The sequence below is a fragment of the Giraffa tippelskirchi genome, chromosome 3 (genome assembly GCF_054371585.1).
Source record: "Giraffa tippelskirchi isolate mGirTip1 chromosome 3, T2T-mGirTip1v1.2.pri, whole genome shotgun sequence".
Taxonomy (NCBI): domain Eukaryota; kingdom Metazoa; phylum Chordata; class Mammalia; order Artiodactyla; family Giraffidae; genus Giraffa; species Giraffa tippelskirchi.
This window is the reverse complement of record NC_137277.1, coordinates 90,834,317-90,857,385: the sequence shown is the minus strand read 5'-3', so window position 1 is coordinate 90,857,385 and position 23,069 is coordinate 90,834,317. Positions and strand designations below refer to the sequence as shown.

Here is a 23,069-nt window from a genome sequence, read left to right as displayed (position 1 = left end):
CATACACTTTTTAAACTTGATACAATACACATGCATAGAGAGTATCTAGACTGTATAGTCTGAGACTAATGTATTCATTCATTCAACAAATACACATTAATGTGTGGTATATACCAGACATTGTTTACGGTACTGCTGTAAGGTAAAGACTCTGTTTTATGCGGTTTACATTCTGGTGGGACAAAATAGACAGTAACCATCCAAACAAATACACATGGTTAGTTGGGAATACTGGGAAGATATATAAAGTGTGGTAAGGGGGTAGAAGGGCTTCCCTGGTGTCTCAATGGTAAAGAATTCACCTGCCAATGCAGGAGATACAGGTTCAATTGCTGGATCAGGAAGATCCCCTGGAGAAGGAAATGGCAACTCACTCCAGTTTTCTTGCCTGGGAAATCCCATGGACAGAGGAGCCTGGAAGGCAATGGTCCAGGGGGTTGAAACCAGTCAGACACGATTTAGTGACTGAACAACAACAAAAAGGGGTAAAAAGGGACAGATAGTGATGCTGTTTATTGTTCAGTGGCACTCTTAAGAGCATAGCTTTCCAGAAGGATGACAATCTTGGGAAAATTCTATAGACTACTGATTTGCACAGTCTGAAGGACTATAGTGTTATAGACAAATATTTCATGACTTTAGGTTTATGGTAAGCAATTTTCTGTATAAATTACCTTTGAGAGTAGACTGCAAAATGGTCTTTTAATCAAATCTAATCAAAATCTGACAAAGGCATTATAAGAAGAGGTGATTATAAACTACTCTTTGTCATAAATGCAAAAATCTTAATCCAAATATTAGCAGGCAAAATTCTATGATATATAAAAATTATATTTCATATTGATCACATTAGATTTATTCCAGTGATGCAAGATTCAAAAACTAAATCAATATTATATCACATTTAAAGAAAATAAATGAGATGTTCTTCTGAATAAATACAGAAAAGTAATTTGATAACATTTAACATTTCTTCAGAATTAAAAAATAAAACTGTTATATTACTAATAGGAAAGATTTTTCCCATCTGACAGAACATTTCTGACATTATTTTTAAAGATGGAATGCTTACTACTCATTCTATAAGATGAGAAACAAGGCAAGAATACATCTATAGCCACTTCGGTCCAGCATTGCACTGAAGGGTCTACCCAGTGAATAAAATGAAAAGGGACAAACGTCAAGGAATTAGAAAAAAAGATGACTATGTTGTATATGAAGAGAGGATATAGTATCTATAGCAAAATTATTAGATTAATATCTAATATTAATAATTATATAGTATTAGATTAATATCACTATTTTATATAGCATGGTGATGGATTTGAAAAGATGGTCACCATATGCATACCTACATATATATATAGAGAGAGAGAGAGCGAGAGAGGGGAGATATATGTATGGATACACATGGACATGTATAAAAATTTCGTTATGGGTTGAATTATGTCAGTTAACAATCAAATGTTGAACTCCTAATCTCTAGTACCTCAGAATGTGATTTTATTTGGAAATAAATAAATAATAAATTTGCCTGGGCATCAAAGTGAGGTCACTATCATGGACCCAATTGATATAACTGATGACACTCACAGAAGGAAAACGATCTGAGCACACATGGAAGAAGACGACTGTGTGGTAGGAGTGATGCAGCTACAAGCCATGGAATGTCAGAGATTGCCAGCAAACCACCAGAAGCAGGAAGAGTCAAGGAAGAATTTTCTTAAAGGTTTCAAGAGGCGCGTGAACCTACTGATGGCCTTTAGAACAATGAGACAGTAAATTTCTGTTTCAACCCTCCCTGTTTTTGGTAACTTTGTTACGGTTGCCCTAGGAAACTAATACAGTTCATATCAACATTATTTGTTTTGTTTAAAATATTTGGAAACAACCCAAATATCCATCAACAGTACCGTGGACTTTTTTTTTTTAAGGTAGTATGTTCACACAGTGGAATAGATGTATTCATGCACTGGAGTCAGGATAAAAATGAAGAGAAAGAACACTGCTACAACTACAGATGCAGATAGGTAGATGATAGGTAGATAGTTATGATAGATCCATGTAAAGTAAAAATTAGTTCAACAACTCCCTGGCATTAGATCAGAATAATGATTACTCATTTGGATATAAAGAGGTCTTCTTTGGTATTGCTGTTGCTGAAATGATCTGAAACACTCATTCTACAACCCAGAGAACTGCAGAAGCGAAACTGTAAGATAAGCTGCTTCGTGGTATCCTGAGAACCACATAGTGGTGTGGGAGGTTCAAGAGAGAGGGGACATAAGAATACCTATGGCTGATTCATGTTGGTGTATAGCAGAAACCAATACAATACTGTAAAGCAATTATCCCCCAATTAAAAATAAATACATTAAGAAAAAAATTGTGAACTCTCTAGCCAGCCTACTGAAGTTTAAAAGCCAGCCCCACAACTTGCTACTAACAGGTTGCAGTTTCTTATCTATGAAATAGAAATAACATTATCTCTTTTAGGGGATTGTTTTAAGTATATAGTAAATTAAAGCTTCTAAAACATTTAGAATAATACCTAAATATTTAATGTGCATTTACTTAGTATATATTTATTAAATGTTTCCTGTGTATTTATATTTAGTATGTATTATGTCTTTATCGTATATTTAGTATACATTATTAAATAATAATATAATGAAAAAAATTTGAACTACAGAATTTTGAAATCTCATGTTCAGAATTAAATTGTTTTTATCCATTTATGCTAAGTCTGTACAAACTAGTAAGTAGTACATGAGTGAAGTGTTAGTCACTCAGTCGTATCCGACTCTTTGTGACTCTGTGGACTGTAGCCCACCAGTTTCCTCTGTCCATGAAATTCTCCAGGCAGGAATACTAGAGTGGATTGCCATGCCCTTCTCCAGGGGATCTTCCCAACCTGGGATCGAATATGTGTTTCCTACACTTCAGACAGCTTCTTTACCATCTGAGCCACCAGGGAATCCCAGTACATGAGTACACTTAAGCATTAAGCAGTACATGTGAGCAGATACGTTCATGATAAGAACACATTCTAAATCTTAAGAAAATGCATCTTAAATCACTATTAATAGTATTGAAAATATGATCTAATAAGACATTTGCAATCATTATAGAATAAAACAGCTAAAAACATTATCTGTATGGAGTTGAGACTTGAATAACATACTGTTAAACTATAGTTATTTCCCTTAAAAGATGAAACTGTATTTAAAAGCAGTTTCTAATTGTCATTCACATTTTTAGACATCAATGCATGAGTTTAATTAATATAGCTAATTATTAAAAATTTAAAACAGGTAAGCCAGAACTATTGCTAGCATTTAGAAACTATTAGCCTTTTAGATAGGCTTCCCTGGTAGCTCAACTGGTAAAGGATCTGCCTGTAGTGCAAGAGAGCCTGGTTCCATTCATGGGTCAGAAAGATCCCCTAGAGGAGGGATAGGCTACTCACTCCAGTATTCTTGGGCTTTCCCGGTGGCTCAGGAGGTAAAGAGTCTGCCTGCAATGTGGGAAACCAGAGTTTGATCCCTAGGTTGGGAGGATCCCCTGGAGGAGGGCATGGCAACCCACTCCAGTATTCTTGCCTGGAGAATCCCCATGGACAGAGGAACCTGGCGGACTACGGTCCACGGGGTCCCAAAGAGTTGGATACAGCTGAACGACTAAGGACAACATGGCAACCTTTAAATCTCCAACACCTTTGCAAATTGGCAAGTATTCTCTATTTTCTTATTAATAGCAAATTGTGTAAAATTATTTCTGTAGGATTTGTAATGGAAGACTATCTTTCCACAGTGTTGAGTCTTAAGAATAGAGTTTTTTTTTTTTTTTCTGAACACTCATTTTGTCCACTTTCAAAAATAAACCCCCCTCATAGTAGCTTTCCTCTGAACTATAATGCTGATGTGTATTCATGAGTTCCAGGACCAAAGGCTTGGCAGTACATCTCATCAGCTTCAAACTCAGTGTCTCTCTCTACCTGATTCCTGCTCTATCCCAAAGCGAGTTTATTTGATGCCATTAATTTCATAATACCGAGAAGATTCACTGAGTTCACTGGTATAATCATCCTTGAAAATGGGACCATTAATCATTTTCTGCTGTCAGATCAATTCAGAAAATACTAAAAATTGGTTAACTTATTTTTCAGGGTTCTGACACTCAAATATAAATAGAAGTAGTAGTTCAAACATGTTCTTTTTCTTTTATTAAAAGATTTTAATCTGGGTATCTTAATTTTAGTTGTATATAGATTAATAGGTTTGTAATTCAATATAGATCATAGCTATATTTGTAAACCAATTCATCAAAATATTGTTAGTGATTTAGATTTTAAATAATACTTCCTAGAGTGATGTGAGGTTATTTTAAAAACTATAATAGTTATTGAGCCTTCTGCTGTAAAAAACATGTTATCTAAATTGCAGCTGGTACCAGAAGGAGCTGGAGAGGGATTGAAAATCATCTTTATGAGTTGAAGTTGCCACCATCCCCATAATCTCTACAGCCCACTCCTAGTCTACTGACTTACTTGTCATAATCCATTCAACTCATGTGGAAAATTTTACCGAGTTACTTATGATTATATTCACCAGTTTTTTAAATTTTACTTCTGTGAGAGAGAATAGATCAGTTTCTGGGAGCTAATTTCTGTTTAAAGAACTATGAAAAGCATTGAGTAATTCTAAAATCAGAAATAAAATATGTACTTACTTTTCCATGTAGCTTGATCAGTTTCATATACCTATTGTTAAAGAAGCATTCAGAGCCTCTGGCCTAAGGATTCATTTTTTTCTGCATAGAAAATAGGCTTTATGACTTTGGGCAGCCTGCTATTTTGTTATCCTTTATATAGGTAGGAAAGAGCAGGCTGATTGAAGAGATTCATTATAATGTAGTTTCAGCTCCTTGATCCTGTCCAATGGGGAAAAGTAAAGAAGAACCTGCTAAAAATAGATAAGCAGAATGCTGGGTAAACAAAATGAAGAGACCCTTTCTTATTTAGGTTCCTTTCTGGAAAAAGCCTGTGGGAACTGTTCTTTCTGAACAGGACCTGCTAATTAATTAGCACATATTAAATATATGTGCATTTTGAAAATAAAAATTGACATTTGGTTCATTTATGCCACATAAATAGAACTAATACTTTGTGGGAAGACACGTTCCTATATACAAATTACCCTTTCAGAGATGGGATAGTTTCATTGCTTCAAAGTTAGCTAAGATGCAAAAAAAAAAAAAATCAATATACCAAACTCCATCTTCTAAATTACTCCCATTGAAAATGAAACATGGGTTTTGCAGTTGAAGATTTAAAAGAGCAGATGTAGAAACAGAGATTTTGGCAGGCTGAGTCAGAAAGTAATGAGCTTTGGGAAAATCCAGCTGATATGGAGTTTGGGTAGATTACAATCAAAACTATAGGTTGTTGAACACCTACAGTGAACTGGCTTCAAGGTGGCACATGGAAACTGACCAGAGGTAGCCTTTCCAAATTCCTTATAGGGTTACTCTTTATCACAAAAAACTACCAAAGGTAGTATCATTCAATATGTTCAGAATTTACATTCCTGTTAATAAATATACCACACACACTTCTTTTGAAGCAGGAGTAAAAGTGCATTGTGCATGCTTTAAGCTCTTGGTGCGTGCCTTACACGGTCCATTAGCCACCATAAAACTATGGATGGCCTTTCCTTCATGGTGGCTATTTATGCCGAGCCTTTGGATTCTGTCCAGTTTAAGGACTCTCAGTGAGAGGCCCAGAACCCTCAGCCAAAGGTTAGAAAAACAGAAGGATAGTAGGAGAAAGTGCTAGCTGACTGTGAAAGCTCAGAGTTCTTGTCTCTATAGTAGGGAACTCACTTTCTGTAATGGGTTCTCCTGCTGGTTCTTTATCTGTTGAGCTATATACAAACTAATTAATTTCATGTGTTGAGTGTTTTAATGTGTATTTCAGTATGTTTCAGTATGTTTATGATGTTTCAAATTTAATTAGTACCTATTTGACTATGCAATTCCTGCACACCTGGTTGTAGGTTTACAGAATATACAAATTAGGCAATCTTTATGTGTTGATGCTGATAAAATGTTGTCATGGGACTTCAAGTCAGAATCCGTCCATACACATTTTTCAGTTATTGAGTCCTACTTTCTTAATATGTGTGTTTGGAAGGGTATGGAATAAAAGTAGATATAAGAAGTGTTAACAAGAAGAAGCAGGAATCTCTTTGTAAAATATTGTAGTTCCAAGTATACCATGCCTTTCCAGACCATCTCAGCACCTTCCCAACTCATGAGTCTAATCCAGTGTTTCTCATAAAATCCAGTCTCACTGTAGGCTCTACCCCTTGGGTCCAGTGGATCCAGATCAGTGATTTGCACCTTGCTGAACATTCAGTGACATCCCAAGAGATCTTAGAATAAAATTCAAACCTCTAGTCATAGTCTAAAGGATCCTACACAGATTTTCCCCTGTCCACCAAACCTTCATTGTTGTCTAGGAAACACTCAGGTAACCTTTCTCTTCTCTGAACTATCCAAATTCCTCCTGTTTCAAAGGCTTTGCCTTGTTCTTCCTGTAGCTTGCTGTGCTCTTCCTCACTCTTCATTTTTGTAATGGAAGTATAGTCTTTATTTGGCAGCATGAAAAGAGTAAATCTGTCAGCTGTTAAATGAAATGGTGAAAAATGGCAACAACTTGCAGTGATGTTGAAATTTCAGTATTTTCAGAATTCTTTATGACAAATGGCCATATACGTATGATCTAAATGTCCTTCATATGTTTTCATGAAAAAAAAGGGAAGGGATGTTAAATCCTTTTCTATGTGGAACATTAAAATTGCTGAAAACAAATTTAGCCTGAATTTGGCAACTTAATTATATAATTAATTAAGAAATCTATATTGGCACATTTTGTATTTAGAAGGCTATAAGGGTTTTTACTTAAGGCTTTAAAGTGTTTTTGTAGAAGTTAATTATCCATAAACTCAAATCTTATAAATTCATTTTTTCAATAAATATGGAGTAACTACTATATGCCAATCACTCTAAAAGTTAGTACACCTCATTTTCAGTTATCATGTAGATTGTAAAGAAACATGAACCAAAGAAATAGACACTTTGGGAACAACCAGTAAAAATAGTTCATTTTCCTGCAAGCATGAGAATGTATTCTGTACCTATTATTGTGCTTGGTGCTGAAAATATAAAATCTCTGATTTCAAGATGTTTGGACACTGACAGAAGCAGACTTTATTTTTTTATTTATTTATTTTTTTAGAAGCAGACTTTAAAACGAATTCAGTATATTCCGTCATAAGTACTGTAACAAAAACATGTTAAAGATATATAGTGGTAGTAAAAAAAAAGAAAAGGAAGACGGGGTAATCAATCAATGATGATAGAAGTGGCAGTGGGTCACTAGGGAGGTTTTCCTGGAATATCTGAGAGTATCTGAGTTTTGAAAAGGGAAGAAACGCGTATTACCAGGATAGAGTATTCCCAGCCTTTCCTTTACACCTGAAGGTAGAGGTGGTTTTCTTAGTTTCCTTCTCTTCACTCTGTTTGGTTAGTTCTTCAGTTACGCAAATCAAAGGAAGAAGGGACTATGGGAGAGAACCAGGACTTAGGGAGCAGTTTAGGGATAATTTAGAAGAAAAATGCTGCTGCTGCTGCTGCTGCTGCTAAGTCGCTTTAGTCGTGTCCGACTCTGTGCGACCCCATAGACGGCAGCCCACCAGGCTCCTTCGTCCTTGGGATTCTCCAGGCAAGAATATTGGAGTGGGTTGCCATTTCCTTCTCCAGTGCATGAAAGTGAAAAGTGAAAGTGAAGTCGCTCAGTCATGTCTGACTCTTCGCAACCCCATGGGCTGTAGCCTACCAGGCTCGTCAGTCCATGGGGTTTCCCAGGCAAGAGTACTGGAGTGGGGTGCCATTGCCTTCTCCGAGAAGAAAAATAAGTAGAGGCTATTGTATGTAAGGAAAATAAACAGGGGAGAAAAGTGGATGCTTTGAAACGTTTCCTTTCTTAGACTATGTATCACGTTTATGGGTTCAAGAGTATAATGTCCTGGCATAATGTAGGGTAGTACAAACTAATGGATGCTCAACTCATTATTGTAAGGTCTGGGACTGAACCATGTGTGACACAGAATGGAAAGTAGATATTTACTAGGAAGTCAGAGAGGGATGACATTGGATCAGAGAAACCATAACGGACAGAGGCATGTGTCTCTGTTTCTTTCATAAACACATGAAATAGCAAAGGTTGTTGGCTCTTGGAAAGCTTGGTACTGAATATTTTACAAAGGAAATGGGAATGTGACAGCATGGGGATATTAGTACAGAAAGCTACATCTATGGCATATATTTCTGGAATATGAAAAACTTCTCATCAGTCAGTTGGTTCATACTTCAATAGCTGTTTTGACTTATTGTTTGCATTAAGTTGCCAAACTGGCCACCAATTTGCCTTCTCATTTGACACAGTCTTACTCTTTGTATAGCACACTGGCTTTCTGAGAAATGCTGACATGAGATTCCACTGGATTTATCTGTCTAACACATTTGCAGCATCTTTTGTCATCATCGTCTTTCTTTTCTCTTGTGTTTCACTTCTATTTATTTCACAGTTATAATCTAACAAAATCGTGTTGATATAAGCATCACTTCATCCCTTTGAAACTGGTTGCATTGTCTCTTGGCTGTGTTGTCAATGTCTTATCTCCAGAGGTGTATATAAAGTGAGGTTAACCAAAGCTAAGCTCCAAGGCCTGTCACGTATGTGAGTCCATTACATACAAATCTAATTTTGGACTTGTAGTCTTATCTTCTTTTCTTTTTGATAGGGATCCTAAACTTGTATAAGATTCAGGCCACAGAAAACCTGGGTCTACTCTTACAGTTATCTTAGATACAAGTGATATGACACAGATTGAAATGGCAGTCAACAGTACTTTAATCGGCTCTTGAAGCTACATTGTTAAGTTCTTATGATCAGTATTTGGTAGACTCCTAAAATTTGATGTGGTTTTGACCTAGATGTTAAAATGTAAATTATGCATCATGTGGTTTGCTCTCCAAAGGGAATACATAAATGTGATTCTAAAGTGATTCTAAAAATTTTGAATTGCCAATTCAGATATAATTAGTGGATGACTGAAGATTTTATCTCCCCATAGTAACAAATAAATATACATGCTATGCATTGTAAATATCACATCAGATTTTATATGTCTTCTTACTAAACAGCTGTATTAGTTTGGTAAGGGTGCCGTAAGAAAGTACCATAGTTTGAGTGGCTCAAACAATAGGAGTTTATTGTCTCACAATATATGAGAGTCTGGAAGTGTGAAATCAAGGTGCTGGCAGGGTCGGTTTCTTCTGCAGGCTGCGAGGAAGAGTCTGTTTGATGCCTCTCTCCTAACTTCTAGGCTTTTGCTGGCACTCTCTGTTGTTCCTGATCTCTGCCTTCCTCTTCACCTGGTGTTCTCCTTGTGTGTGTGCCTGTGTCCAAATGTCCCCATTTTACAAAGTCAGCAGTTATATTGGATTAGGGACCCATCCTACTCCAGTATGACCTCATCTTAATTTCTTACATGGACAATAGCCGTATTCCCAATAAGGTCACATTCTGAGGTCCTGGGAGGTAAGAATTCAACATATGAATCCTGGGGGACCGGTAACAACACGTGGTAGCCAATTACGATCAGAATGAACAGTATGACCTTCATGCAGTTGGCCTGCTTCTATTGTGGACAGTGCTTAGAATTCAAGTTAGCAGATGTGAGTATTTATCTGCAATAAGCACAGCCAGCCAGGACAGCTAAATGTATTGAGCATTTTTCTAATGTCAGTGGACATAGTTATAAGCATTTATTATTGCTATGATCAGGAGTTCAGAAAATATCATATTTTGCCCTCTAGGTTGTGGCCTCAAGTTGCATCCAGTTCTGGGGCCTGCAGCTTTAAAGCAACTGATATTGGAAGATACAAAACATGATCCTTCTTGTTAAACCTTGACAGCTTTTGGACTTTTCCTTTAAGGGGGAACACTGTTGACACTTTTGAAATTCTTTTGACCATTTAGAGTCTTAGTATCTTAATAAAACATTCTATTCTAAAGGGTACCTCCTCATATAAAAATATAGGTACTGCATTCAAAATAAAATTTTGAAATTTTATCCTCTATACCTCTCACTGAAATAGTGGCTTCCTTAAATTTTTGAGCAAAGTTGAGCGATTGATTTTATCACCTGTGATTCATATTTAATTTTAATTGATGAAGTGGAATCATTAAAAAGAAACTAAGAGGAGGCAAAGAAGGAAAAAGAGAGAGAAAGGCAGGTGACCAAATGTGAAGAAAACAAGAAAAAAGACCTTCATTTAACTTTTCAGCAAGTCTTTCTCAAGTAAGTATTATAGTTTTGCAAATAATTCTGTCTAGAGAAGATAAAAGGAGCAGATTGGCCAATTACCTTAGAACTGTTTGATCACATCCATGTTTTTGTTAATTATTCAAGTTTTAAGAGTCATCAAAGAATCCTAATGCATAAATCAATAGGAGGAGCAAAAGTTAAGACATCGGCAAATTCTTTTTATGTTTGAGGTTTTGCCCACTTATGAGCACATGTGCTTTTGAATGTTGGTCTGATTTAAACCCAGTTTGTGGAAAGGAAGGTGATAGTTTAGCCTTTGGAAAAAGAGAAAGAAGGACATAAAGATGCTTAAAAAGTCAGCAAGTAGAGTAGAGGTGTAGGATGAAATGACATCTTTGACATTATGTGACCCACTCTGTCTTTCCCCATTGCACCCACATCCTTGGCCCAGCCACACATCTGTTGCTCCAGCCCAAGTGGTAATCGACCATATACAGTGATAGAACCAGAATCTTCACATAAAAACTAGCTGCCCGAACTGTTTAAGGATCGTAAGAATAAATGAAAGGAGATGATTAGACAAAAGAAGCAGGTTGATACAGTGAGATGCTATAATAATGTGGAAGCGAGTTCCAAAGAAACATTTTTACGAAGCCTGTAATATATTACTTTACTTGCATCCCTATTGTAAGTTATCAGACCATTTTATGGGCACTGTAATGGCACTAGTAGTGAATGTCTAACAAAATAATAGAGTGCATTACCAATTCTTCTATGATGACCACTGCTGAGAAACTATTAGACCCATTTGTCAATGTACCTTGGTGTCTAATAGTAGTTTTTAAGAATGAGTGATTGTGAAAACTATTCAACATTTTAAAGTTATTATTTCTCCTTATACACATTCCATTGAATCATCAGTTTCGAGTACATCTATTTGTCCACCCATGCCTTTTCAGTAAGCTGATTGAAAAGTAAACAACAAAAACAAACTTTGAAAGGATAGAAAATACTAACAACTGTGAATGGCATTTGGAAGGTCTATTTACTGTTTCAAACAGAATTGATGTTTGGTTACATTTTGAGTATTGTGCAAGTTGGCCCAGAACATTACAATAGAATGTATACAAAACAGAACTTTAAAATAGGAAAATCTGCTTTGCAATAAAACAGATTAGAGGTCTGGGATAGTAGTTTTCATGCCATTATAAAGAATTTCTTTACAATGGGCAGATGTAACAAGCTCTTTAAAAGCACAGCCTTAGATATTATTTATAGTACTGTAGGCACACCTTGGAGATATTGTCCTAGAATCAAAATTGTCTCATCTATGATTGTGTCTCTGTCATCTGTGCTCTTGGTTGTATTTGATGCCTGCCCTGTAGACAGTGGTGCTTCCCAGGTGGCTCGGTGGTAAATAATCTGCCTGCCAAGCAGGAGATATCAGTTCAATTCCTGGGTCGGGAAGATCCCCTGAAGAAGGAAATGGCAACCCACTCCAGTATTCTTGCCTGGGAAATCTCATGGACAGAGGAGCCTGGTGGGCTTCAGTTCCTAGGGTCACAAAAGAACTGGACATGACTTAGCGACTAAACAACAATTGTAGGCATTGACAACATAGAAGTTGTGCTATTGAAACATTAAGTTCTACCCCTGCAGCCCTATAGCCGGGTTTGGCTTTTACTGATTTTGTGGTCCTGTGAGATTTAGCAGCAACCTCCATCTGATCCCTAACTGGAGCTGCCCATCCTGCAAATTTTGTTCTGTTGTGGAATCCCCTTGTGCCAAACCCTATAGGCTCTCTGATTCTTAGCTATTATTATTTTTTCATTCTATAGTCATGATCTTGAGAATTTCTGCTGTTTCTTCCATGTGTTGTGAGAGGTGAATAAAACTTGGATAGGACAGAGGTCCATCTCAGACACCTTACCTAGATCTGCCTGGCTGACTTTTCTATCTACTGAAGCTGACTAGTTTGATGAAGGGTAACCAGCAAGGTTATTCTCTTCTCAAGGTCCAGAGTAGATGTGGTGTAAGTCACCAGTACAATGTTTACTAAAGATTTGGGGGATTTTCTGTCATCCCACTCATGAGCTTCAACCCCAAAGTAGGTTCAGGGAACAGAGCCACCCATATTGTCTGTGCTCTTTTTGTTCTCTTTTTCCTATTTCTTTCTCCTTCTCTAGTCTAGAAATGATCTGTATTTTTATCACCTCTCTCTTTTGTAGGAAAAACTGCTCTTCTGGCATCTCTTACTTTTTTTTTTTTTCACCCCCTCTATGGCCTAAACCCTTGCTCCAAGTCCCCCATGATTTGCTTCTTGATACTTAAATCCAAGCTTTTGGAATTTTTTTCCTCTCTGGCTGCTGGTACTTGCAATTCAAAGCCATGGTTTTAAAGACTACTGTCTGTACTGTTGACTTACAAAGGTCAAATTAATGGCTCAAAGGTCAAAATAGTGATTCTTTGTTCTCTCTGAATCACCATACTCTGAGGCATGGAGAAAGTCCTCTTTGCCACTTAGATATGGTGGAATAACGTAACTAAAAGAAATTGAAAAAAATCAGCAGTTAGTTTAATAGCAAAATACTCCACTATGAAGGAAATCCACAGTGGAATATAATGATAGGTGTACTGTATATTTATTGATGTTTACTTATCTCCACAAGCTAAAACAAATACAGAATAATAAATGTGCCAGTTACATGTCTTTGTATTTATTCTAACTTGAGTAATGTTCTCCAGTTAAAATACAGTTAACACTAAGATGTTTTGCTATAATAGAGCTGCACATGCTATAATTGAGTCTATTTTTGTAAATGTCACATGAACATACTGTTTCAGTTGAATCCTCTTACCTACAAACATCATTGGTTCATTTATTGAATGTCTACTATATGCTGGGAACTAGGGATAAGTAAGTGAACGATGGACATGCCCCTAATGTACTAAATGAGAATTTTCCTTAGTCACTAAGTAAATATAAAAATCCTCAAGCTTCCACCCCATGTAGTGGAACTCCCGAACCCTACCTTTCCAAGTTTAAAGCCACACCTAGAAATCGGCACTTGTGCTGTCTGGTGGAAGAGTTGACTGCGTATTTGGCATTTCTTTCTCCACCTCTCAAGAGAGCACTCCCTTAGATCCCCAGAAGTAACTCAGGATATATGACTTTAAAGGGCTTCCCTGGTGGAGCTGAGGTCTATAAACAGTTAATGAATAGTACCAGAAAGAAATATTTTGTTTTTTAAATAATTGAAACATACTTCCAGATCATCACAGAGTGCCAGTCTGGGCTCCCTGTTTACACAGCAACTTCTCAGCAGCTGTCCATCTCAGTGTGTCTATGTGTGTGTGTGTGTGTGTGTGTGTGTGTGTGTGTGTGTGTATTTTGATGCTAACTTCTCCATTTGTCTCACCCTCTCCCTCCCCTACTGTGTTCACAAGTCCATTCTCTACATCTGCATCTCCTTCTCTGTGAATAGATATGACCTGGAGGGATGGGATGGGCGGAGGGAAGGGAAGCTAGGGAAGGAGGCGATGTATGCATAATTATGGCTGATTTGCATTGTTGTATGGCAGAAATGAACACAACATTGTAAAAAAAGAATTTTTTTTAATTTAAATAGAAAAAAAATACTTCCTATCTATAATTTCCCAAGATTTCTTCTGGTTTTTAGAAGAGTAGAAAATGATTCCATAGTTGAAACAATACATATTTGATATATTTCCTTTCTTCTTGGGTTTAAAATAGATACAGCATAAATCTGCCACTCCTTACAGTCTTTTCTAATAAAATAATCTCATAGTCTGATTCTAATATTACTAAGCTCAAATTAATAATACATCAAAATCTGAAGAGGTTAATGATATTTTACACCTACACAGGGTAACTGAAAGTTTCACTAGGACTAGATTTTAAAAATAATGGTATTTATTTTGAGCATTCTTTATTCTTATAGTATATGGTCTGATGGAAAGTCAGGATGAATTGAAATTGATCATGAGATTGAAATAATCTCTTTCAGGATACCAGAGCTTTATAGTAAATTTCCACAAATGCAAAATTTGAAATATACATTTTCCACAATATTGTCAGCCAGTGTTTCTTAAAATTATATAACCTATAAAGTCTTTTTTGAGGGAAAAACAAAAAGAAGGAGAAAATTTTTCTATGTGAACCCTAGCATTAAATCATTTTTATTACAGTGTTACTTACAAATATGCAAACATAAAGCCAGGCATAAATACCTTATGCTTATACTTCTTACAAAGCAGTTACAAATGAATGCAAACAAACTTCTAAATCTGAGAAATTCAATTTCACAATATTGTTTTTTAATGTAGAGGAGGTGTTTTGTGGAAATGAAATGTCTGTTCACCATGTGAAGAAGACATGGGCTTGCTAATGTACAGATTCTTGTGTACAATACAGGGTGTAGTATAGTGACAGTTCTCCCTATTTTGTGGAAACTCTTCATGCAGTGTCATCGTTGTCCTTTTTCTGTCTGTGTTCCTATTAATACGTCTTGATGCCCAAATGATTGTATTTACAGACGTGAACACTAGGTTCATATGAGAAGAGCACATGGTGATAAGACAGTGTGGTCCAGAAGACCCAGAAAGCACTTGGATTATTTCTTTTATTATTATGGAAAATCAAAATACAAATATTATAAATATATTATTAAAAGGTAATGTTTAAAAGCAAACTGAAGGTTTTTACTCTCAAAGAAAGGCAATGCCAAAGAATGCTCAAACTACTGTACAATTGCACTCATCTCACACGCTAGTAAAGTAATGCTCAAAATTCTCCAAGCCAGGCTTTAGCAATATGTGAACCGTGAACTTCCAGATGTTCAAGCTGGTTTTAAAAAAGGCACAGGCACCAGAGATCAAATTGCCAACATCCGGTGGATCATCGAAAAAGCAAGAGAGTTCCAGAAAAACATCTATTTCTGCTTTATTAACTATGCCAAAGCCTTTGACTGTGTGGATCACAGTAAACTGTGGAAAATTCTGAAAGAGATGGGAATACCAGACCATCTGATCTGTCTGTTGAGAAACCTGTATGCAGGTCAGGAAGCAACAGTTAGAACTGGACATGGAACAACAGACTGGTTCCAAGTAGGAAAAGGAGAACGTCAAGGCTGTATATTGTCACCCTGCTTATTTAACTTATATGCAGAGTACACCATGAGAAACGCTGGGCTGGAAAAAACACAAGCTGGGATCAAGATTGCCGGGAGAAATATCAATAACCTCAGATATGCGGATGACACCACCCTATGGCAGAAAGTGAAGAAGAACTAAAGGGCCTCTTGATGAAGGTGAAAGAGGAGAGTGAAAAAGTTGGCTTAAAGCTCAACTTTCAGAAAACAAAGATCATGGCATCTGGTCCCATCACTTCATGGGAAATAGATGGGGAAACAGTGTCAGACTTTATTTTTTTGGGCTCTGAAATCACTGCTGATGGTGATTTCAGCTATGAAATTAAAAGATGCTTACTCCTTGGAAGGAAGGTTTTGACCAACGTAGATAGCATATTTAAAAGCAGAGACATTACTTTGCCAACAAATGTCCATCTAGTCAAGACTGTGGTTTTTCCAGTGGTCATGTATGGATGTGAGAGTTGGACGGTGAAGAAGGCTGAGCACCGAAGAATTGATGCTTTTGAACTGTGGTGTTGGAGAAGACTCTTGAGAATCCATTAGACTCCAAGGAGATCCAACCAGTCCATCCTAAAGGAGATCAATCCTGGGTGTTCATTGGAAGGACGGATGCTGAAGCTGAAACTCCAATACTTTGGCCATCTCATGCGAAGAGTTGACTCATTGGAAAAGACCCTAATGCTGGGAAGAATTAGGGGCAGGAGGAGAAGGGGATGACAGAGGATGAGATGGCTGGATGGCATCACCGACTCGATGGACATGGGTTTGGGTAGACTCCGGGAGTTGGTGATGGACAGGTAGGCCTGGCGTGGTGCGATTCATGGGGTCGCAAAGAGTCGGACATGACTGAGCGACTGAACTGAACTGAAAATAACTTGAAAATTTTATTTGACTCCATTATTAATGAGGAAACGGATAAGATGTTATCAACTGATTCAGCAGAGAATTCAGAATACCACAGGTACGTAGTTGAGTCAGGATTGTTGAAATGAATTTACAGATAGATGCAAAACTGACATTTTTACATAGAGTTGGTATGAGGAGAGAAATTTTCCCTCTAATAGAAGGAATTTGCATATCCTTGCATAAGTGCTGCTTTAACTTCTATGAGTTGTCTATAATTTACATCTTTGTAAACTAGTTCAAATTACCATTTAAAAAATCAGATAACCAAAAAGGGTATACTTGGTAAATGCCTCCTTCGCATTAAAGATACCCAGTCTTCTTTTGATTCATTTGAGGCTTTCATAATTCATCCACCCAGTATATCTAAGACAGATGTACAGACTTCATAGAACCTATCCATGGGCCTCTATCGAAGCTTGAAGTTCTCCTCCACTCCTCTGTCTCTTGAGCACTCCCTCAAGCGGCAGATAGATGACCCACGTGAGCATCAGTCTTAGAGGAATATACAGCGTTCTCTCAGATATAACACCCAGCAACCTATTTGGATGAGTTGGATGTCTTCTAGGGGTATAAGAACCGTGATAACTAATCCCAGATCTTTTATACATGAAAGATTTGCCCAAAAGAGTTATAATGATAAGTCAAATTCACAGTAGGAAAGTTTAACATTCCCTCCCTCCCTCCCTTCACAATTGTTGCATATCAGATACTGCACTGAGAATGTTATATATGTTATTTCATAAAATATTATCATAAGCCTATTGGCATGTGCATTTTTGAGAAAATTCAGCCTGAATATTATATTCAACAGAAATATTAAATAAAGGATTTACACATCATAGTCCTTCCCACCTCATCTGGGAAATTGAGTGCCCAACCTACACTTTTTGTTTTTCCTAGTCCTGTGTGTTCATTTGGCACACGTGTGTGTGTTAGTCACTTAGTCATGTCCAACTCTCTGCAACTCCATGGGCTGTAGTCTACCAGGCTTCTCTGTCGATGGAATTCTCCATGGACAGAAGTAGGCAAAAATAGTAGAGTGGGTTGCCATTCCCTTCTCCAGGGGATTTTCCTGACCCAGGGATCGAAGACCGGTCTCCCGCATTGCAGGCAGATTCTCTACCATCTGAGCCACCAGGGGAAGCCTGAATGACACTAACTTATCTTTTAATGTATTTATGCCCCCTTACCTTCCTTGGCTAAGCTACGAGCCTCTTTAGCAAAAGAGCCATGTTTTATTCATGTGCCTTTGGTTCTTTGCACAGTGACAGGCACATACTGGGAGCTGATTACATACTTTTGAGCTTATCTGAAGTACACATACACAGTAAAGCTAATGCCTAAAATTGAACCTCTGGAAAAATTCTGTCCTAAGTCACTAGTTCCAAAGATTTTATTTCCTCTCTCAAGATGTCTCACTACTGCCAGATAGATTTTATGGTTTCATAGATTTGTTAAATGTGGAGCTGTTAAAATTTGCTCTGGGGACACAGGAAAACCTTGTCTTATCATTGGATACAGGCTTGCAGTCTAAATGTCATTCTGTGACATCTTTGAGAGTTAGTGAAGGAAGCTGTGACAATGCAAAAACCGTTAGACATCAGCTAGAATTTTGCACCACAATTAATGTATCCAATGAATGGAGAATAAGAAAGTCTTAAATGCCAGTATTTTAAGTTTCCTTCAAACCTCCCATGCTCACATACCACATTTTACCCTAAAGTGTTTCTTAGAGTAAGAGTGAATACCAAAGAACTACTGAGGAAGTGGGAACACTGAGAGCTGATATTCCCCTTGGCAAAAACAAGGCATAGGAACCGAAATCTCAAGGGAGATTGGAGACTGAAAATTAGAAAAGTGGAGGGAAAAAACTACACTAAAATGCTAGGGAAAAGCTTCTCTGTATTATCAACTGTTTGGTTGAAGACTAAAAATGAAATGTGGGATTTAAAAACAGTGTATTACTTGGGCAAAATATATATTTCTTAAATATTAAATAGGTTAAACTTACAGAAACAGGAACTGTCATTCCTTTTCAGCAGTAGAGCATTTCTTTTCAGTTTATCACTGATGAGAGTAAGGAAGTAATTAAAGTGTCTGTCTACAGTTTTGATTGCAATCTGGCAATATTTTCTGAAGATACATGAAATGGCTGTCATGATTGAGATAGTTATCCAGTGTCCTAGTTACTTTAGGGTTTTAATGTCACTTTCTTCAGGGGATCTTCCGGACCCGGGGATCTAACCTGTGTCTCCTGTGTCTCCTTGAATTGGCAGGTGCATTCTTTACCACTGAGCCACCTGGGAAGCTTTGTTTTCTCTTAAAGCAGTCTTTGAGAAAAAGTCACATTGATTTTCTTCTATACAGTTTCATACAATAAGTAGTATAGCCTCCTTAGAAGCTTAGAAATTCAGTAACTTATATGTTTCATGTTTTGTTTTGTTTTTTCTTCCACTTATTAGTTGTATCTTTTCATCTTATAAATAGCTTCTCCCATTTTGGAAAGACTTTGCGACAATCAGGTTAGAAAACCTTTAATAAAAAGGAACGAGGAGATGTTTTTATACCAGTTACGCTAAGGAAAATTTTTGTATGTATCAAAAATTGTGTTGCCCATAGAGGGAATTCATTTACAGTTGTTTGGGGAGGGATCTATGTTGACCTGATAACATTTTATATTGGAATGTTGATCTATTCTTGGTTGTACTTTGTATATCAAGTACCACACCAGTCACAAGCTTGGGTTTCTTGTGAATATGCATAATACTCCGTCACTGGCAATAGTCACCAGAAGTAGATGCACCTGTCTTCCTAACTGGGATTTGCTCATGGGAAAGAGAGTTATTTAACACCATGTTATCCTCATGGACAGCTGTATATATAAGCTGCCCTAGGATGTATAAGACCTAAATTTTGTTTGTAAAAAAAAAAAAAAATTAAATGTCAAAATTTGACATGAAGTGTTTTGAGGTTTTGATTCAGTAGCTTTAAGAATATATAGAGTTGGATTAATAGAAAAAAATGTTAGTTGGTTTGCTTTGGTCTGACTGCTCTAACAGCTTTTAATGACTCAGCAAACCAAAAAATTTTCAGCTCAGATTAGCTTGGAATTTAGCATAAAATACTTCATTCTGTTTTGATGCAAGTCCTTTGTTAAAACATGGGGCTTGCTCTCAATGCTACAGCCATAACTTCTTCTTTTTGTGCATGTTAATTGTCTGTTTTCCCGTGTCAGACTCTTAAACTCCATAATAGGAGCACTGTCTATTTTGTTAGCCATTCTTTTCTAACTTAACTGCCATTGTGTTCAGTTCAGTCGCTCAGTCGTGTCCGACTCTTTGCGACCCCATGAATCGCACCACGCCAGGCCTCCCTGTCCATCACCAACTCCCGGAGTTTACCCAAACTCATGTCCATCGAGTCGGTGACGCCATCCAGCCATCTCATCCTCTGTTGTCCTCTTCACCTCCTGCCCCCAATCCTTCCCAGTATCAGGGTCGTTTCCAATGAATCAACTCTTCCCATGAGGTGGCCAAAGTATTGGGAGTTTCAGCTTCAACATCAGTCCTTCCAATGAACACCCAGGGCTGATCTCCTTTAGGATGGACTGGTTGGATCTCCTTGCAGTCCAAGGGACTCTCAAGAGTCTTCTCCAACACCACAGTTCAAAAGTATCAATTCTTCAGTGCTCAGTTTTCTTCACAGGCCAACTCTCACATCCATACATGACTACTGGAAAAACCATAGCCTTGACTAGACGGACAGGTGTCGGCAAAGTAATGTCTCTGCTTTTTAATATGCTGTCTAGGTTGGTCATAACTTTCCTTCCAAGGAGGAAATGTCTTTTAATTTCATGGCTGCAATCACCATCTGCAGTGATTTTGGAGCCCAAAAAAATAAAGTCTGACACTGTTTCCACTGTTTCCCCATCTATTTTCCATAAAGTGATGGGACCAGATGCCATGATCTTAGTTTTCTGAACGTTGAGCTTTAAGCCAACTTTTTCGCTCTTCTCTTTCACTTTCATCAAGAGGCTCTTTAGTTCTTCTTCACTTTCTGCCATAAGAGTGGTGTCATGTAAAAATCTGAGAGTATTGATATTTCACCTGGCAATCTTGATTCAAGCTTGTGTTTCCTCAGGCCCAGCGTTTCTCATGATGTACTCTGCATATAAGTTAAATAAGCAGGGTGACAATATACAGCATTGACGTACTCCTTTTCCTATTTGAAACCAGTCTGTTGTTCCATGTCCAGTTCTAACTGATGCTTCCTGACCTGCATACAGGTTTCTCAAGAGGCAGGTCAGGTGGTCTGGTAGTCCTGTCACTTTCAGAATTTTCCAGTTTGTTGTGATCCACACAGTCAAAGGCTTTGGCATAGTTAATAAAGCAGAAATAGATGTTTTTCTGGAACTCTCTTGCTTTTTCGATGATCCAGCGGATGTTGGCAGTTTGATCTCTGGTTCCTCTTCCTTTTCTAAAACCAGCTTGAACATCTGGAAGTTCACGGTTCACATATTGCTGAAGCCTGGCTTGGAGAATTTTGAGCATTACTTTACTAGCGTGTGAGATGAGTGCAGTTGTGCGGTGGTCTGAGCATTCTTTGGCATTGCCTTTCTTTGGGATTGGGATGAAAACTGACCTTTTCCAGTCCTGTGGCCACTGCTGAGTTTTCCAAATTTGCTGGCATATTGAGTGCAGCACTTTCACAGCATCATCTTTCAGGATTTGAAATAACTCAACTGGAATTCCATCACCTCCACTGGCTTTGTTCGTAGTGATGATTTCTAAGGCCCACTTGACTTCACATTCCAGGATGTCTGGCTCTACGTGATTGATCACACCATCGTGATTTTCTGGGTCATGAAGATTTTTTTTGTATACTTCTTCTATGTATTCTTGCCGCCTCTTCTTAATATCTTCTGTTTGCATTAGGTCCGTACCATTTCTGTCCTTTATCGAACCCATCTTTGCATGAAATGTTCTCTTGGTGTCTCTAATTTTCTTGAAGAGATCGCTGGTCTTTCCCATTCCATTGTTTTCCTCTCTTTCTTTGCATTGATCCCTGAGGAAGGCTTTCTTATCTCTCCTTGCTATTCTTTGGAACTCTGCATTCAAATGGAAATATCTTTCCTTTTCTCCTTTGCTTTTCACTTCTGTTCTTTTCACAGCTATTTGTAAAGCCTCCTCAGACAGCCATCTTGTTTTTTTTACATTTCTTTTCCATGGGAATGGTCTTCATCCCTGTGTCCTGTACACTGTCAGGAACCTCTATCCATAGTTCATCAGGCACTCTGTCTATCAGATCTAGTCCCTTACATCTATTTCTCACTTCCAATGTATAATAGTAAGGGGTTTGATTTAGGTCAGACCTGAATGGTCTAGTGGTTTTCCCTGCTTTCTTCAATTTAAGTCTGAATTTGGCAATAAGGAGTTCATGATCTGAGCTACAGTCCGCTCCGGGTCTTGTTTTTGCTGACTATATACAGCTTCTCCATCTTTGGCTGGAAAGAATATAATCAATCTGATTTCGGTGTTGACTGTCTGGTGATGTCCATGTGTAGAGTCTTCTCTTTGTTGTTGGAAGAGAGTGTTGCTATGACCAGTGCGTTCTCTTGACAGAACTCTATTAGCCTTTGCCCTCCTTCATTCTGTACTCCAAGGCCAAATTTACCTGTTACTCCAGATATTTCTTGACTTCCTACTTTTGCGTTCCAGTCCCCTATAATGAAAAGGACATCTTTTTGGGGTGTTAGTTCTAAAAGGTCTTGTAGGTCTTCATAGAACCGTTCAAATTCAGCTTCTTCAGCATTACTGGTTGGGGCATAGAGTTTCAGTTCAGTTCAGTAACCGAGTCGTGTCTGAGACTTTGAGACCCCATGAATCGCAGCACTCCAGGCCTCCCTGTCCATCACCAACTCCTGGAATCCACCCAAACCCATGTCCATCGAGTCAGTGATGCCATCCTGCCATCTCATCCTCTGTCGTCCCCTTCTCCTCCTGCTCCCAATCCTTCCCAGCATTAGTGTCTTTTCCAATGATTCAACTCTTCGCATGAGTTGGCCAAAGTATTGGAATTTCAGCTTCAACATCAGTCCTTCCAGTGAACACCCAGGGCTGATCTCTTTTAGGATGGACTGGTTCGATCTCCTTGCAGTCCAAGGGACTCTCAAGAGTCTTCTCCAACACTACAGTTCAAAAACATCAATTCTTCGGTGCTCACCTTTCTTTATAGTCCAACTCTCACATCCATACAGGACCACTGGAAAAACTATAGCCTTGACTAGACGGACCTTTGTTGGCAAATAATGTCTCTGCTTTTCAATATGGTATCTAGGTTGGTTGGTCATAACGTTCGTTCCAAGGAGTAAGCATCTTTTAATTTCATGGCTGCAATCACCGTAGACCTTAGCTCTGGATATATTTGTGCTTAATAAATCTTTGTTGAGTGGATACTTGAATGAAAGAAAGGATGAAGTGTTTTTTGCTGATCAAGAAAGAGGGTAGTGGCTCCTTCTTATAAACTCTCTGATTCAAAATCACTCCAAAATCTAGAGATCTCTTTGAGTCTCATTTTAAATGGAGGTATAATTTAC

At 37.8% G+C, this 23,069-nt stretch overlaps 1 protein-coding gene across 3 annotated transcripts in view; it reads left to right on the top strand.

The window, feature by feature from the left end:
* The window catches only part of B3GALT1 (beta-1,3-galactosyltransferase 1), a 609,729-nt gene that overhangs the window by 178,231 nt on the left and 408,429 nt on the right, over positions 1-23,069 (top strand). The window lies entirely within an intron of this gene.